This window comes from Panthera onca, chromosome X (genome assembly GCF_046562875.1).
Source record: "Panthera onca isolate mPanOnc1 chromosome X, mPanOnc1 haplotype 2, whole genome shotgun sequence".
NCBI classification, from domain to species: Eukaryota; Metazoa; Chordata; class Mammalia; order Carnivora; family Felidae; genus Panthera; species Panthera onca.
In genome coordinates, this window is record NC_138357.1 from 46,380,392 (window position 1) to 46,399,142 (window position 18,751).

Here is an 18,751-nt window from a genome sequence, read left to right on the forward strand (position 1 = left end):
AAAGTCCCATGCAATTACCATATTCTTATCAATAAGGGCGCTTATGTCTGTGATTAAGTGTTTTATATATTTGGGGGCTACCGTATTCGGTGCATAGACATTTATAATTGTTAACTCTTCCTGATGGATAGACCATGTAATTATTATATAATGCCCCCCTTCATCTCTTGTGATAGTCTTTAATTTAAAGTCTAGTTTGTCCGATATAAGTATGGCTACTCCAGCTTTCTTTTGACTTCCAGGAGCATGATCGATGGTTCTCCATCCCCTCACTTTCAATCTGAAGGTGACCTGGGGTCTAAAATGAGTCTCTTGTGGACAGCAAATAGATAGGTCTTGTTTTTTATCCATTCTGATACCCTATGTCTTTTGATGGGGCCAGTTAGTCCGTTTACATTCAGTGTTATTATTGAAATATACGAGTTTAGACTTGTTGTGTTATCTGTAGGTTTCATGCTTGTAGTGATGTCTCTGGTACATTTTGGTCCTTGCAACTTTTCACTCACAGAGTCCTCCTTAGGATCTCTTGTTGGGCTGGTTTACTGGTGATGAATTCCTTCCGTTTTTGTGTGTTCGAGAACAGCTTTATCTCTCCTTCTAGTCTCAATGGCAGGCTTGCTGGATAAAGGATCCTTGGGGGGCATATTTCTCCTGTTCATCACATTGAAGATTCCCTGCCATTCTTTTCTGGCCTGCCAAGTTTCAGTAGATAGGTCTGCTACTACCCTCATTTGTCTACCCTTGTAGGTTAAGTCCCATTTATCCCTAGCTTCTTTCAGAGTTTTCTCTTTATCCTTGTATTTTGCCAGTTTCACTATGATATGTTGTGCAGAGGATCGATTCAAGTTATGCCTGAAGGGAGTTCTCTGTGCCTCTTGGATTTCAATGACTGTTTCCTTCCCCAGATTGGGGAAGTTCTCAGCTATGATTTGTTCAAGTACACCTTCAGCCCCTTTCTCTCTCTCTCTTCTTCTTCTTCTTCTGGAATTCCTATGATACGGATATTGTTCCGTTTGATTGAATCACTTAATTCTCTAATTCTCCCCTTGTAATCCTGGATTTTTTTTAACCTCTATTTTTCTCAGCTTCCTGTTTTTACATAATTTTATCTTCTAATCTACCTATTCTCCCCGCTGCCTCTTCAATCTGCACTGTGGCCGCCTCCATTTTATTTTGCACCTCATTTATAGCATTTTTTAATTCATCATGACTATTTCTTAGTCCCTTGATCTCTGTAGCAATAGATTCTCTGCTGTCCTGTATGCTTTTTTCAAGCCCAGCAATTAACTTTATGACTATTATTCTAAATTCTTGTTCAGTTATGTTGCTTAAATCTGTTTTGATCAATTCTTTAGCAGTCGCTACTCCCTGGAATTTCTTTTCAGGTGAATTCTTTCGTTTCATCATTTTAGCTAGTTTTCTGTCCCTTATGAGTTTTAAAATTTGTCGTGTGCTCTGCACCTGTGAGCACTGCTATATTAAAGGGTGGTCATACACTGTCCAGGGCCTGGCCCCTCAGGAGGTATTTTTTTGGAAAGTGTTACTTGCTCTCTGTTGTGACTTTGGTTAGTTTAGTTCCCTACTCATAGTCATGTCTTGGACCCTCCACCAGGTGTGCTTTGATTTTTTCCTTGACATACCCCTGTAAAGGAAAACAAACAGACAGTCAAACAGGAGACAAGAACATGCAAACACACAAACATATAAAACAAACAAACAAAAACAAAAAACCAAAACAATCCGACAGCAAAAGCCCAGAAACACCAGCTAAAAGTAAAGAACAGGGTGGAGGCGGTGCTGATGGAAGAGCACATACAAAGAGAAAGGACAGGGGCGGGGAAAAAGAAAAAAATAAACATTAACCAGGCAGAGAGACTAAAAGACTTAATCCAGAGAAAGAGCAAGGAAAATAAGGAAGGAGGCGGGGAAAAGAAATGAGAATAAAATTACCCAGACAAAGAAACTATATGGCTTGATTATTCCAGAGAGAGAGAAAGGAATGTAAAGAACGAGGTGTAGAACATGTATCAAGAGAATGGATTAAATATGTCTGTGTAAACCAACCAATAACCAGAGGAATCAGCCTAGAGGAGGGAAGAGATAAGAGGGAGAAATGGAGGGGGGGGGAATATATCTATATAGCAAGAAGTGTCCCAGAATTAATCCAGGCAATGCAGCAGCACTGATCAGGAGGAGGAGTCTGTCTGGTCCTACAGTGTCTACCCAGCTCCAGTAGATACACAGTTACCCAGCGTGGAAGGACCTGGTTTGGCGTAGGCTGGTCCCGCCTCCACTGTGGGCCCTGCAGACCGATCTCTGAGGTCCCACCTTGGTGGTGGTGGGGAGAAAAATGGCAAACCCCCAGTCTCTTCTCCATGACCCAGTGTCCCGAATCACTCCTTTGGAGCCATCCTCCCTGTGCTGCAGGCGCAGACAAGGCTGTCTGTCTTGCTCCTCCAACTCCTTTGCCCTGGAGGCTTGGCTGGGAGTTAAACTCAGCCTCCGTGTGCCCCAGTACTGGGGAAGCGCCTCCCCATATGAGGTCCTGGCTGCTTTTGTCCTGTGCCACAGCCCTTCAGGGGAGGGGACCGGTTTCTCCTACTGTGAACAGCGCCCCTGATCTCCCAGTGAACCCGGGGGTGGCTCCCCTCCTCCCCAGGTGTGCTAACAGGGCAGCGGACCCCAGCCCAAAGATGGGATCTGCAGTTAGAGATCCTCTAACCTGCAGTTAGAGATGGGATCCCTCTCCGTCCTGGTCCGAGGTTCTTCCTCTTGTCCAGATACAGTCCTACACTTCCCCAGCTGCTCTTTGTCTCTCAGCAGAAGGGGATCCCTCCCCTCCGTGCCTACACAGCCCATTTTATCTCCCCCAGTTTGCAATCACCCACCTATGGTCTCTCAAGCTGTCCCAGTTTCTCCCTTGTAGACTCAGTTTCTTTTCCTCCCAGACTCTTGTGGTTCAGAGTCCTTTCGCTTCAGTCCTTCTTTGTTTGGGAGACATGGGAAATACAGATCCCCTACTTCTCTGCCATGTTGTGAGCCTCATTTGTTTCTTAAATGCCACATATGAGCGAAGTGATATAATATTTGTCTTTCTCTGACTGACTTATTTCACTTAACATTATGCTCTCTAGCTCCATTCATGTTGTTTCAAATGGCAAGGTTTCATCCTTTTTATGGCTGAATAATATTCCTGTGTGCGTGCGTGTGTGCGTGTGTGTGTGTGTGTGTGTGTGTATCACTTCTTCTTTATCTATTCATCTTCCGGTGGGCACTTGGACTGCTTCCATAATTTGACTATTGTAAATAATGCTGCAATAAGCATAGGGGTGCATGTATCCTTTTGAATTAGTGTTCTTGTATTTTTGCATAAATACCCAGTAGTGCGATTACTGGATTGTAGGGTAGTTCCATTTTTAACTTTCTGAGGAAACTCCATACTGTTTTTTACAGTGGCTGCACCCGTTTGCATTCCCACCAACAGTGCAAGAAGTTTCCTTTTTCTCCACATTGTCGGCAACACTTGTCATTTCTTGTGGTTTGGATTGTACCCATTCTCATAGGGGTGAGGCGATACCTCATTGTGGTTTTGATTTGTATTTCCCTGATGATAAGTGATGTTGGGCACCTTTTCTTTTTTTAATTTTTTAATGTTTATTTATTTTTGAGAGACAGAGAGAGGAAGAGACAGAGAGTGAGCAGGGGAAGTGCAGAGAGAGAGGGAGACACAGAATCCGAAGCAGGCTCCAGGCTCTGTCCGTTGGACATCTGTATGTCTTCTGTGGGTAAATGTCTGTTCGTGTCCTCTCCCCATTTTTAAATTGGATTATTTGACTATTGAATGTCACAACAGCACTTCTAAATCATCAGTCACATCTCCAATGATTTGAAATGCTGCTTTAATCACATCCTAATCTTGAAAATATAATTAGGTTGTATTAGTATCATATTTTCTGTTTCATTAGTCATGCTGTCAATTCAAGAGTCAACATCATCTTCTTATATTGTACACTATGTATTGTGTGCTTTAGTATCTGATAGGACCAACTGTCACATCCTCCCATTACACTTATTTTCCAGATTTATTTGACAATTGCTGTTTATTCTATCAAACAATCTGACAATCAACTTATCTAAGCCTATCAAAACAGCTAATGGCATTTTAATGGGATTGCATTAAGTTAGTAAATTAACTTAGGGTCATTGGGACCATTATGATATTGAGTTCTTACCTAAGAATATTATATGTCTTTCTACTGCCTCAAGTTTAATTTTGTGGGGTTTTTCTTTATTCATTGCCCATTGCTAGCTGAGTTTATGACCAATCGTTTCCTTCTCGCCCATTATACCGTATAATGCTTTTGTTTGTTTGTTTGTTTGTTTGTACATACGAAGGTTATTGAGTTTTGATGTTGACAGCATAACCTGCTACTTTCCTAGATTCTATTTTTGTTTGTTGTACTTTTCCTAGCATTGGGGGGGGGGTTCCAACATGTAATCATATTATCAACAAATACAGAGAATTTTACCTCGTCCTTTGCTTCTATTGCTTGCCCTTGTCAGTTGTATTCATAACACCTCTCACACAGTGTCGAATATTGGAGGAGAAAAGTAGGCATCGTGTCTTGCTTTTGGCTTCATAAGGAAAGCCTCTAGTGATTCTCCATTAAGCAGGATGCTGGGGCTTTGTGTGTATGTGTGTATGTGTATGTATGTATATATGTATATACACAAATATATATACATATTATCCTCTGCTTTCTACCTTCTTGAGTTCTATAACATGGATGGATCAATGGATGAATGTGAATGGGTATTGATGCTGTCAAATGCCTTTTCTGCATCTGTGGAGGTCGTCATGTAATTTTTCTCTTCAGCTCTATTAATACAACAGTCATATTATTAGATTTCATGACATTACACCTTTGCAGTCTTAGGATAAACTGCACCGTGTCATGAACTGGTGTGTGTGTGTGTGTGTTTGTGTGTGTGTGTGCGTGCTTGTGCCATAGGATTGTGTTTGCTGATATTTAAGAAACTCCCTTCGTCATATTCTTCTGTGCAATTAGACTGTAATTTTCATTTTTGGTGAAAATTTGCGAGATTTTGGAATCAATTATGTACTTGTTTCATCATCTTATCATTAAAAGTTTGGTAGAATTTGCCTGAGGAAAGTACCACTCCAGCCACTTTTCTTTCTTTCTTTTTGTTTAATATAATTTATTGTCAAATTGGCTTACATAGAGTGTGTAAAGTGTGCTCTTGGTTTTGGGGGTAGATTCCCGTGGTTCATCGCTTACATACAATACCCAGTGTTCATCCCATCAAGTGCCCTCCTCAATGCCCATCACCCATTTTCCCCTCTTCCCCCAACAGACACATGAAAAGATGCTCAACATCACTCATCATCAGGGAAATACAAATCAAAACCACACTGAGCTACCACCTCACACCAGTCAGAGTGGCTAAAATGAACAACTCAGGAAACTACAGATGCTGGCAAGGATGTGGAGAAACGGGAACCCTCCTGCCCTGTTGGTGGGAATCCAGTCGCTTTTCTACGGGAGAAGTCTTGAGCCCGTTCCTCTATTTCTTCCAAGTAATGGGTTTGTTTAGACCTTCTGTCTCAACTGGGGTCAACTGGGTTAAGTTGTAATTTTCTAGAAATACGTCCATTTCATCTATGTGTTCAAGTGTAGTTGAATAGAGTTGTGCAAGTTCTTCACTTGAGAGTCTTGAGATCTTCCTTTGTTTTGATGACAATTTCCCACTTGTTACTTGAAATGTTCTGTGTCTGTCCTTTCCTGCCTGTTTTCTTGATTACTATACCATTGATTTGTGCATCTTGTTGATCCCTCCTGAACAAGCCTGCCAATATCTTTATGCATAAGTTCTATTGTAGTTTTGTTTTCTAACCCTTTTATTTCTAATTTTACTTTTAATGATTCTCTCTGTCTACATTCTTTTAGTTTCCATTGTGGTCCCTTATCTGGCTTTTTGGCTGAATGTTTTATTTATTTATGCTTATTTTTATTGACACAGGTATTTTTACCATAAAATTTACTCTGACAATTGTTCTAGCTTCCAATTCTGATATATTGCATTTTCATTATCATTACTCCCATCAAATTCTGTAGTTTTAACCTGAATTTTCCACTTATTTCTAAGATTTGTTTAACAGCCTCAGAAAGAGTCAGTTTTCACGAATGTTCCATGTTCGTCTGAAGAGTAGATGTATTACCTAATGTAAAGCTTCAGAATTCAGATGTCTATCTGTAAGGTGTGTCTTTTGCATTCTGATGTTTAGATCTTCTGTATGATTATTACATTTTTGGGGGACAAATTGGTCATTCTTGGAATGAGGGACTTGTGTTAAAATCATTGATCATCAGTGTCTTTCTTCCTATTTCTCCTTATACTTCCTACAGCTTTTGCTCTATGAATAGTTTTGCTGTGTGACTGGGTACATAATTATTCATAACTCACATCTTCCTTGTAAATTTTATCCTTTAGCTTTATCAATGGTGCTCTTTTTTCTCATCTAAATCATTTTGATGTCAATTCTATCTTCTTGAATATCAGGATTGTAAACCCTGCTTTCTTTTTTTATTTGCAATTGCCTTAACCGTGTGAATGACATTGTTTTAGGTGTATCTCTTGAAAGAGAATGGTTTTGGATGTTGCTTCAATGGCAACCTTGAAATATTTCTACCATTTACACTTTTTGATGGGATCACTATGTTTGGTCATTTGGCTCTGATCTGTTATAATGTTTATACACACATATAAACTATATATGTAACCTCAGTAGGTCTTTCACTAGGTTGTCCACTTCACTCTCTCCTTTTTGTTGGTGTTCAGAATGGTTATTATTTGTTTTCCAGTAGTTACTTCCATTACTCCTTAATAGCCTACTTAATATTCTTGATATGGAATGGACACTTATTTGTAAATAAATAGGTGGGCAAAGGATATCAATACATAATTCACATAAAAACAATACACATACAAACTGTCAGTTATATGATTGAATTAGTTCTGGAGATCTAGTGTACAGCATGGTGACCATAGTTAATAGTATTATATCGCATACTTGAAATTTGTTAAGAGGCTAGATCTCAAGAGTTCTCATTAAAGAAAAGTAACCATGTGACGTAATGGATGTGTTAATTAGCTTGATTGTGGCAATCATTTTGCAATGTATACGTATATCGAATCATCAAATTGTACACTTCAAAATATATACAATTTTAATTTCTCAATTATACTTCAATACGGCTGAGGAAAAAACCAACTGCATACCCACTGCCCTTTTAACATATGCTTAATTAAAATAATTAGAGAAATACAAATTAGTACCTTGGGCTATCATGCTAAGTGCAACAGGCACGTTGCTGAAAAAAATATATAATGCTATCTCAATTTTGCAAAAGGATATATGTATGTGAATATGTTTTGTGTATTTCAACACACGTGCATACACACACATCTCTAAGTAGGTGAATGTGTACGCACACACACACACACACACACACACACACACACACATCTCTAAGTAGGTAGATGTATGGGATCGTGAGTACTGAGTTCCTGAGTTCCTTTCATAAGCCTGACTGACCTCAGTTGTCTGTAAAATGGTCATAGTAATACTTACCTCACAAAGCTGTTATGAGTAGAGAAGAGAAAACCTATAGAAAATGTGTGACCCATAATGCTTCAACAAATTAAAGTTTGTTCTCCCCAGTGTTCTTCCTCTCACAAAAGGGCTCACTTAAGCATGGATATCTCATAGAGGTACTTGGATCAGAGGCAGCAAGAAATAAAATGTATACACACTTATATGATAAATGAGCTTTGCTGTCATTTCTTTGTAGGAGGAGATACCTACACATGGTGTGGGAGAGGAAGCAAATCATCCCCTAACTACTTTTTATTTGATGTGTGTTATCCTACTTGCCACAAATATGCCACTCATAGATCATTCCTGCTAATGTTTTCACCTGCATTGTATTCTTCCAAAAGTTTTCTTATTCAGGTATTTAGATATTTCTGCATGCATGTATTTATATGTTTATATTCAAAAGATGAGGTCTCAGGTTTCATGTAGTCTTATAAACTTATATCACTCTAGTGGATTTATTTGTGCCCCCCAAAAGGTATGTCCAAATCCTAACCCCCATATCTGTCAACATGACCTCATTTCAAAATAGAGTCTCTGCAAATGTAATTAAGTTAAATATCTCGAGATGAGATTACCCTGAATTTAAGGTGGTTCCTAGATTCAATGACTGCTGTCCTCCTAAGAGAAACAAAAGAGAGATTGCACACACACAGGGAAGAAGATCAGTGGCACTGCCACAAACCAAGGAAAGCCAGGAGCTACCAGAAGTTGGAAGAGGTAAGGAAGGATTCTCTTCTTGAGGCTTCAGGGAGAGTGCGGCCTTGCCAACACCTTATTTTAGACTTCTGGTCTCCATAACTGTGAGACACTAAATTCCCCTTGTTTTAGGTCACAAATTTTGTCATATTTTTTTTAATTGAAGCCCTAGGAAACTAATACACCTATTAGCAACATACTTCAGTGTCATCGGTTGTGAATTCATGTCAGTCTATATCCTTTTTTTTTTAATTCCTGTGGGAATGGTAATATAAATTATGATATATAAAAATAGATATGGCTGAAAATTTCTTATGTGCTAATATTTTATGAATTATCTCATTTAATGGTCACAGCACTCCTATGAGGTAGATACTGCTGCAAATTCCTATTTTGTAGGCAAAAAGTTGAGGGACACAAAGAACAATGACTTGGCCAGGACCGCACATTTAAGGAGCAGGACAGCTTGGGTTTGTACCCAGTACTTCATGCTCCAGAGCATGCCCCATGCCTAGGAAACTGTCAAAGATTTGCTGCTCATTAACAGAAGCAGTGTGCACAAATATTATTATTTTAGGAGGTTATTTAAATGAATATTCAGTATGTGTCAATATATGAAAAAAGTTGGACCTGGTGACAAAAGATGGCTTGTGATCTTGGTGAAAGCACATTCATTGCAATTATGGGGAAGGAAGACACAGTGCAGTGAGGTAAGGAGTCAATGGGAAGTGAAGAATGATAACAGGAAATGCAGGAAATGACTTCTGTAACTTTGTCTTTGAAGGAATCAAGGAGAGAGGAAGAGACAGAGAGAGGGAGAGAGAGAGAGAAAGGGAGAAAGAGAGAGGAAAGGTGAGAGAGAGAGAAAGAAAAGAAGAGAGAGAGAGAGAGAGAGGGAGAGAGAGAGAGAGAGAGAGAGAGGGAGAGAAAGGGAGAGAGACGGAGAGAGTGAGAGCGCACCACCTCTGGCTTAAAGGAGATGAGGGGTCCAAGGAGAGACTATTTTTCTTGTTTTTAATCTTTAATGCCTTGAAAGAGCTAATTTAAAAGTTCGTGTGAAGGAGCCATCTCATCTCAGATTTAACACTTGATTTTGCCCACATATTTATTTCTCTTCTTAGTCTCTTGTTTTAATTATAGAGTTAATGAAATGACTCTAATGGAACAGTATGAGTTTTAAGTTGAATACCACATATATTTAATTATCAGTGAATGAAATAAATGGATAATTGTGTATCAAAGAAATGTTAGCAATTTGTAAGTTTTTGCCTCTCAGGGAGGCATCAGACAGCTGAAATCCTGGTGGATGTGGTGAGATAACATATGATCTGAAGACCCCTGTACTGATGACTGCACAAAAGGTCCAAATTTTTCCTATAAATGTATTAGCATTCAGAGCAGTCCAGGAGCAGCAGTTAAGCTAGTACCACACTGTTTCCCTGGTGTCATTTCTCACTGAGCTCATCAGGTGAGTCAAAAACGAGACTGTCTTCCCAGCGTGGGGAACTGCATTAGGTTCTGCTCAGAGGCAGGATGGTATTAAACAGCCCTTTGGGGCTTCTGAGTCACTGAAGAAAGTAGAGAACCTTCCCTCTACTATATATTGAGTGCCCAATATCAAGGGCACTCAAAGGCAATTTTATTGACTTATTTTTTTAATGTTTATTTTTGACAGAGAGAGAGAAAGAGAGAGAGAGAGAGAGAGAGAGAGAGAGAGAGAACCATGAGCTGGGGAGGGACAGAGAGAGAGGGAGACACAGAATCTGAAGAAGGCTCCAGGCTCTAAGCTGTCAGCACAGAGCCCGACATGAGTCTCAAACACGCTGACCCCAAGACCATGACCTCAGCCCAACGCTAAGACTGGATGCTTAACTGACTGAGCCACCCAGGCACCCCAATTATTTTTTTTTAACTGAGTGTGGGTCACGGTTATGGACTGAATGCTTCTGTCCACCTCCCCATGCCCCCATGCCCCCATGCCCCCACACCCTCGCCAAATTCATGTGTAAGTTCTATCCCTTAAGATGATGGAATTTGGAGTGGGGCTTTCAGGAGCTCATTAGGATTGAATGAGGTCATAGGGGTATGACCCTTATGATGGGATTAGTGTCTTTAGAAGAGGCAATACTAGAGATCTTGCCCTCTCTCTCTCTCCCTCTCTGCCAACTGAGGGCTCAGCAAGAAGACAGCCATGTATAAGCCAGGAAGAGAGCTCTCCCCACATACCAACTGTGCTGGAATCCTGGTCTTGGACTTCCAGCCTCCATAACTGCAAAAAAAATGCACGTTTGTTGTTTAAGTCACCCAGCCTATGGTATGTTGTTATGAGTGCCCAAGCTGATTAATGTGTTCACCTTTTCCTCATTTTTATGTCTTGCAATATTTTTGAAAATTAGACCTTCTACATAATACATGTTTGCAACTCTGGCTTCTGATATTTTTCAACAATTTTGCTGTTGCTAGATCTATATCGTTTGTTTGTTTAGCCATATGTCTGGAAGAAACCTTTGAAATTTGCTTCCTTTGTCAAATACAGCAGATGATGCCTTGTTTAGTGTGTGTGTGTGTGTGTGTGTGTGTGTACTTTTGTGCACATGTAGGAACATGTCTTGCTCAGTTTTGTTCTTGCTTCTATTTATAGGTCTGTCTTATTAAGGGCATCCACTGGTTCTGTGTAGTCTAAGGATGAATAAATTACTGAATAGAGTATGTGCTCCAACAACTCCAGCCAGTAAGGCTTCTGTGCTCTGTCATTATATCTGTGTGTGGGTAGGGGAGCACATTCAAAGTTCTGGGTTCTTGTCACATCTCCTCTGTCTGTGAATGCTTGGCGCTCTCAGGGCTGGGGCCCTGGCTAAGGTTTGGGTTAGGTCTCAAGAGGGGACAGGACCTGGACCCCCAGCAGTGCAGTGGTCTCCCCAGAGGGCTGAGTTGAGGGCACAGGTTAGGATGTGGGTCAGGCTCAGTCTTTGGGTTCAGGTTAGGATGCAGGTCAGGCTCAGTCTTTGGGTTCAAGTGCCAGCCTCTGGTGTGGGCCAAGCTTAGCTTTGACCTCAGCACCCCCCTTGTGCAGCTCCATCCCTGCTTTAGAGATGGCATGATGACTTTCCAGGTTCCAGCTCAATAATCTTGCACCGGTTCTGGGCTCCAAATCCATTCTGTTCTCAGACCTAGGAATTGGGCCCCCATAAGGAAAGAGCCTTGGCTAGGGATAGGGTTAGATCCCAGGAAGGTTCAGGGGCTGAACCGACACCAGTCCAGTGACTTCCCTGGAGGGCTGAGTTGAGGGAGCCTGTTAGGGTGTGGGACTGGCGTAGGGTTTGGGTGCAATGGACGACCGATTGTGTGTCCGATGCTTAAGTTTGGGCCCCAGATCCTCCTCTGAGGCTCCATTCAGGCCCTGGAAATATCAAGGTCAACTCACCACTAGTCAGGAGTGTTTGGATAGCTGGGCCCTTTCTGATCTCTGCTATGCATTCATGTAGCTGCAGCCAGGAATATGCTCACCGCAACCATGACCAGAAGCTCAGGCTGGCAGAGTCATTACAGCTCCCACCTATCCACTTCAGAGATAATCAATGCCACCAACAGCTTCCCAAATTCAGCCAATCCCTTTAAGCACAGCAGAAAACCTCCTGTTCCTCCTGACCTGCCACACTGTAGAATTCCATACCTATCAAGCTGGAGGATGGAATGAGATGGAATGGGAACAGCCCCACCCAAACATCACAGAATCCCACTATTTTATGTAAAGTTCAGCAGTTTTCAAAGCATTCAGATTATTGTGCACCTCTGGTCGCTTTCCAAGGCATGGAAGTGGCTGGTTATTAAAATGTTGTCCAGCATCATAGTTGCTTTTTTGGGGACAGGAGCTGCCAGTCCTCTCAGTGACCATAGCCAGAAATCCTCCTCCTTTTTCTGAGCCCGACCTTCTTTCACAATTGTAACATTGCTCTTGTTGGCTCCTCTCTGAGCTCCCAAGATAGAGAAACACTTTGTGATGTCAGCTTTGGGTCTGGGCACTCCACTGTGGCTACTGCTTTCCTCCTCATGCTCTAGTGATGACTCAGCCTACAAAGGTGGCAGTGGAAGCAGCTGTACACTCTGGCCTCTTATTGAGTAAGAGTTGCCTCAAGTCCTCATTAAAACAGCATATGTATTTTGATTTAATAGACACCAACCGTCAGTGGCTTGTAAGGAGATGGGGACTTATGAGGAAAGCTTTACACATTCCCAGGCCCTTGTTTATAATCCCAGTAAGAAAAACCCCTGACCTCCCCTGCTTATAGGTAATGTGTTGGCTGAAGGTCAAAACCTGAAATAAATATTGCAACTGGTGTTCATGACTTCAACTCGTAAGAAAGACTGCACTCTCTACAAGGCCAGCTTCCACACATAAATCTGCATTTATTTTATTTTATTTATTTATTTTATCGGGGGGGGGTATTACTTTAGTTAGTAAAAACACAAGCCTTCCTCCCTGAGAAATTTCTTGACTTCATTTTTTAAACGCATATTTTTTTTCAAAAAGTAATTTTAGGCTTACAACAAAATTTGGAGGAAGGTAGAGATTTTCCAAATACTTTCTGCCCTCACACATGCATGATCACCCTCATTATCATCTTTCACCAGAATGATACTTTTTTTTTAACCACTGATGAACCTACATTGGCACACCATAATCACCCAGTACCCATAATTTGACCTCAGGCTGACCATTGGTGTTGTACATTACGTGGATTTAGACTAATATATAATGACACATTTTTATCACTATAATATCACACACAGCATTTTTATTGCTGTAAAAGTCCTCTGTGCTCTGTCTATTCATTTCTCACTCCCTCCACACACACACTGTCAGCCTTTACATTAAGTCCATAGTTTTCCCTTTTCCACACTGTCATATAATTGTAATCCTACACTTTTCAGATGGCTACTTTCACTTAGTAATATATATTTAAGGTTCTTCCATGATTTTTCATGGCTTGATATCTCATTTCTTTTTAGCACCGAATAAATAAATATGCCATTGTCTGGATGTATCATAGTTTATCTACTCACAAACTGAAGGATATCTTCAGAAACTTGATTGCTTCCAAGTTTTGGCAATTGTGAATAAAAATTCTACAAACATCTGCGTACAGGTTTTTGCGTAGACATAAGTTTTTAACTTCTTTGGATAAATAAACAAGGTGCATGATCATTAGGTAGTATGGTTAGAGGGTGTCTAGTTTTGTAAGAAACCACCAAACTGTCTTACAAAGTGGCTGTACTATTTTGCATTCCCACCAGCAATGAAGAAGAGTTATTTTTGCTCTACATCCTTGCCAACGTTTGGTGTTTTCAGTGTTCCGGATTTTGGCCATTCTAGTAAGTGCATAGTGGTACTTCACTGTTGTCTTAATTTGCATTTTCCTGATGACATATGATGTGACTCATCTTTCATAGGCTCATCTACCATCTACCTATCTTCTTTGATGAGGTGTCTGTTAAGATCTTTGGCCCATTTTTGTAATCAGGCTATTTGTTTCTTATGGTTGAGCTTTAAGAATTCTTTGTATATTTTTGATAGCAGTCCTTTGTCACATGTGTCTTTTGCAAATACTTTCTCCCAGATGGTAGCATGTTTTCTAATTTTCTTGACATTGTTTTTCACAGAGCGGACGTTTTCATTTTAATAAAGTCCAACATATCGGTTATTTATTTCATGAATAGTGACTTCTGAATTTTATCTGAAAAGCCATCACCATACCTAAGGTCATCTAGTTATTCTCCTATGTTATCTTCAAGAAGGCTTATAGTTTTGCATTTTACATTTATGTCTGTGATCCATTTTAAGTTAACTTTTATGAAGAGCATAAGGTCTGTATCTAGATTTTTATTGTTTTGTATGTGGATGTCTGTTTGTTCCTGCACTATTTTTGAAGAGACATTTTTTACCCATTATATTGCCTTTGCTCCTTTGTCAAAGATTGGTTGACTACATTCATGTAGGTCTACTTCTGTGCCCCTCCATTTGATATAATTTTCTATGACTTTGTCAAAATTACACTGTCTAGATTGCTGTAGATTTATAGTAAGTCTTGAAGTTGGGTATCTTCAGCCCTCTAACTTTGTAGTTATCCTTCAATATTGTGTTGGCTATTCTGGGCTTTTGCCTCTCCATATAAACTTTAGCATTCATTAGTTTTTGTTTTTGTTTTTGTTTTTGTTTTTTTGAAATGGGTTTAGACAAGTTAATTACCAAATACATTGGGCAGAATAAGCATCAAGCATAATCAATACATTCTGGAAAAGAAGTATCATGGGAGGGGATAACAGGTAGTCCTAACAGATACTAAAGCATAGAATATGCACTATAAAAGAGTGTGACACTTCCCATGAATAGACAGAAAGATTAATAAAACAGTACAAAGAATACTTACAACCAACTACATTTGAGAATTTAAAATATAATTAAGACAGTATTTCCAATCAGCAGATATATCACAGATTATTTACAAAATGGTATTGTGATAACTTGATGCCCATAAGCATAAGGCCATTCCACATAGAACAATTCCTGACAGCAGAAGACTAGAAATAAGACTAATGTCCACCAATAGGTAGATAGTTGAATAATCCAACATACATCCATGCTAGAGAGTACTATGTCACTATGAAAACAATAGAGACTCCGTCTCTTTACTGCTATGCAGTGTTCTCTAGGTTATACTGTTAAGTGAAAAAAGAAAGGTGCAGAAATGTGTGTAGAGATGCTGCATTCCAATACGGTATCTACTAGTCATGCATGGCTATTTATATTTAAATTTATTAAATTTAAAAGACACTCAAAATTTAGTTATTCCAGGGTTAGAGGAATAGCAAGGATGAAAGCTTATGATGTATATTTTCTGAAAAATATAATACATATTTACTGGCTCCATGAACTGAGAAGGCAAGAAACAGTGATCAATCCAGTAGTACTGAGCAATTCTAGTACCCAGGGTGATTCCTCTAAAATAATTTCCCACTGAAAGAAAGCCAGGATTCCTTGGAGAAATGGTGGGTTCCAGGTCTGGGGTAGAGTTTTTCACAGGAGAGTCTGGACCAAACTATCATTCCTGAAAACATGTCAAAACCAGTCAGAGGCCAACCTAAAGAGGCTCCCACTGGCCAAACATAGAACAATTTGAGCATCAAATAAAATAATGACTACAATGGATCAAAACACAACACACATACAAATATTTACGAACTCCGCATGACAGTCTAAAAGCAAAGCAAAACAAAACAAAACAAAACAAAACAAGCTCATTGCTCATCTTTAGAGGCTCCTAGAGAAACAACTCATTATTGTGAAAAGTGGAAATGTTGCCAGAGAATTAAGCAGTCATCCTACCCTTCTTGTGCATACCATATGCAGCGTGATCTAATAGCCAATGAAAGGAAGTTTCTTGTATATATGGATTCCAGCTAATAAATGAAGAGGTAATTATAGAACTAGAATAGCGCCCTTTTGCAACCTTTAATGAAATGCAGTTCTGGCAACTATCTTCAGACTGCAAAAATCATGTGGTAAAAAGGAGATGGAAATGTTATACTAGATGTATCAGGCTGAGAGCACTCAAACCCAGCCATCAACTTTAACGTCAGAGAAGAGACAAGACACAATGAACCTTCTGGTGCAACTCTATAGGAAGTTCAAGTTTGCTGTCAGAGGGCAAAAACCGTAGATTACCTCACTGGGTCTCTGTGTACTGATAATACTCTCATAGTGTCTCTTTTTTGTTTCTTTGGGTTTTTTTCACACAACACTGTATAAGTTTACAGCGTGCAGCATAGCGACTTAACATACAAATACACTTCAAAATGATCATCACATAAAGTTAACATCCATCAACTCACATAGTTACAAAAATTTTTTTTCCGTGTGATGAAAACCTTTAGGATTTACTGTCTTAGCAACTTTCATATATACCATACAGCATTGTAAACTATAGTCACGATGCTATACATTACATCCCAAGACTTCTTTATTTTATAGCTGGAAGTTTGTATTTTTTTGACCATTTTCACCCAACTCCTCCTTCCCCTCCCCCCGTACCACCACTGCTTTTGCTAACCACTAATCTGTTCTTCGTACTTAGGAGTTCAAGTGTTTATTTGTTTGTTTGTTTGTTTGTTTGTTTGTTTTAATTTTTTTTTTTAACGTTTTATTTATTTTTGAGACAGAGAGAGACAGAGCATGAACGGGGCAGGGGCAGAGAGAGAGGGAGACACAGAATCGGAAGCAGGCTCCAGGCTCTGAGCCATCAGCCCAGAGCCCGACGCGGGGCTCGAACTCACGGACCGCGAGATCGTGACCTGAGCTGAAGTCGGACGCTTAACCGACTGAGCCACCCAGGCGCCCCTTTTTGTTTGTTTTAGATGCCACATGTAAGTAAAATCATATGGTATTTGTCTTATTTGACTTATTTCATTTAGCATATCATAGTGTCTGTTTTTTTAAACCACACAAAATCCTTGACAACAGGGAAATGTTTTGCTTCACAACACTGAGCAGAGTTCTGCCAATTGCCTGGGTCCAAATCTAGTGCCTCTAGTATGCTCTTGCAGTCAGTGGTGTGAAGAGCCAAGGTGTTTTGTTTTCAGCAAAGGGTTAGGGACCTAAGGCAATGCCAAGATACTTCTGATACAGAGAACAAGTCAGTGAATCATGGTTGCCATTGAAACCTAATGTTATTATGGTGAACATGAGGACTTTTCATCATGACTTTACAGACAGACATGGCCATGGAGAAGAACAGGTCCTGTCTTCAGTTATTTGGGTCTCAGAAGAAACTGTGAGTGTCTTACTGTGGTGGATGAGTCGACTTGGGGTGTGGGGAGACAAAGGGATCTTAGATCCATTCACCTCTTTCCTCCTTTGGGACTCAATGTCCTGGCCATCTCTTAGGGAGATGAAATGGCCTTTGGGGTCCCACCTGGCTCCAGTAAGTGTAGTGTCCAATTACAGGGGTGTCCTGGAACTATTTTCTTTTTTAAAAGGCAGGGTGACTGACTCTTTCTGAACCTCAGCTTCTCCTTCTGCAAAACAGGGATGAGAATGCTGCACCCACACGATCGCTGAGAACGTTCAGTGATACACATGAGCAAGCTTCTGCCCTTGTGGTTATTGCAGGATCATGAATGCCTGTATGAATTTAAGCCACTTCTTATTCCTTTTCAACTTTGTAGTTAGGAGGTAGATGAGGGAAGATGAAGAAAAAGGCCTCGTGAGAAGTCCATTATAACATGTCCCTGTTATGTTGTATCATTGTATTATTGTCACTAACCCAGTGCCTCACACGGCTCCCAGTACCAAGTTACATCAGCAAAGCGTGGTGATTGCTGGATTTCTCTCTCTCTCTCTCTCTCTCTCTCTCTCTCTCTCTCTCTCCCTCCATGTACATCTCTTCATGCCAGTGGAAGAGCTCATATAAAGAGCCTGATGGAGACAGGTCCCGAGTTTCTGTGTCCTGATGGCTGCTGAAGCTTCTACTCCAGATTCAAGGGCAGCGGTCCTCACATTTTTATTGGGATATGATGCCTGGCTCAAATGAGTTCATAGATCTGGGGAAAAAAAAGCATGTTGTGGAATTTCTCCTGTGAGGTTCACACATGAGCCTTAAAGTAGAGAAGCTACTTTAATCTCATCATGGGAGAAGAAGTTTAGCAGGTGAAATTTCATTCCACCAGCAGCTATGTGCTGTGTAGCAGCCCTTGAGCCCCATCTTAGAGATTCCAGCTCTTGCTGAAAGGAATGAATTGTCCTACTTGAAGAAGGAATTTGATCTTCAATATGCATTTGGAATGAATGTACCTACATTGTCCTCATTTTATAAATATTAGTCAGAGATTCCTATGTTTCTTTCAGATGGATTTGATATATGCAGTTGATTAGAAGCTCTTCACGGCAAGTGGAGATTTTAGCATGGATTTCTCCCTGACAGCCACATTTTATCCATTTTGCAATCAATTTTTTAAATCCAGAAAGCTTGCAAGTGTTACTTAGAAATTGTCAGTTATGAGAATATGATAATTTCTAAAATAATAATTACTATAGAATTTTCGCTGCTGTAGTAATACCCAGCCACATTCCCTAAAACAACCAGGCATTCTTAAAGAGCACTATGGTTCTTTTCCCAGGATATAACATTTTCAGTTCTGTACTGTAAGGCTTTCTCTCCTTAACTCCTCTGCCACAACTCACAACTTGCTCTGTCCCCAGGCAACCACTGATATTCTGCCACTATAGATTATTTTTTATTTCCTACAATTCTGTTTAAATGGAGTCAATGGAACCATAAAGGTTGTATTATGTTATTAGGGGAGGTCTTCCTACTTTCC

At 40.1% G+C, this 18,751-nt stretch overlaps 1 pseudogene; it reads right to left on the bottom strand.

Annotated features, from left to right (window-relative positions):
• Nucleotides 1-1,579: 1,579 nt before the first annotated feature.
• LOC145713740 (NADH dehydrogenase [ubiquinone] 1 beta subcomplex subunit 5, mitochondrial pseudogene) overlaps nt 1,580-18,751 on the bottom strand; it is a 54,628-nt pseudogene continuing 37,456 nt past the window's right edge.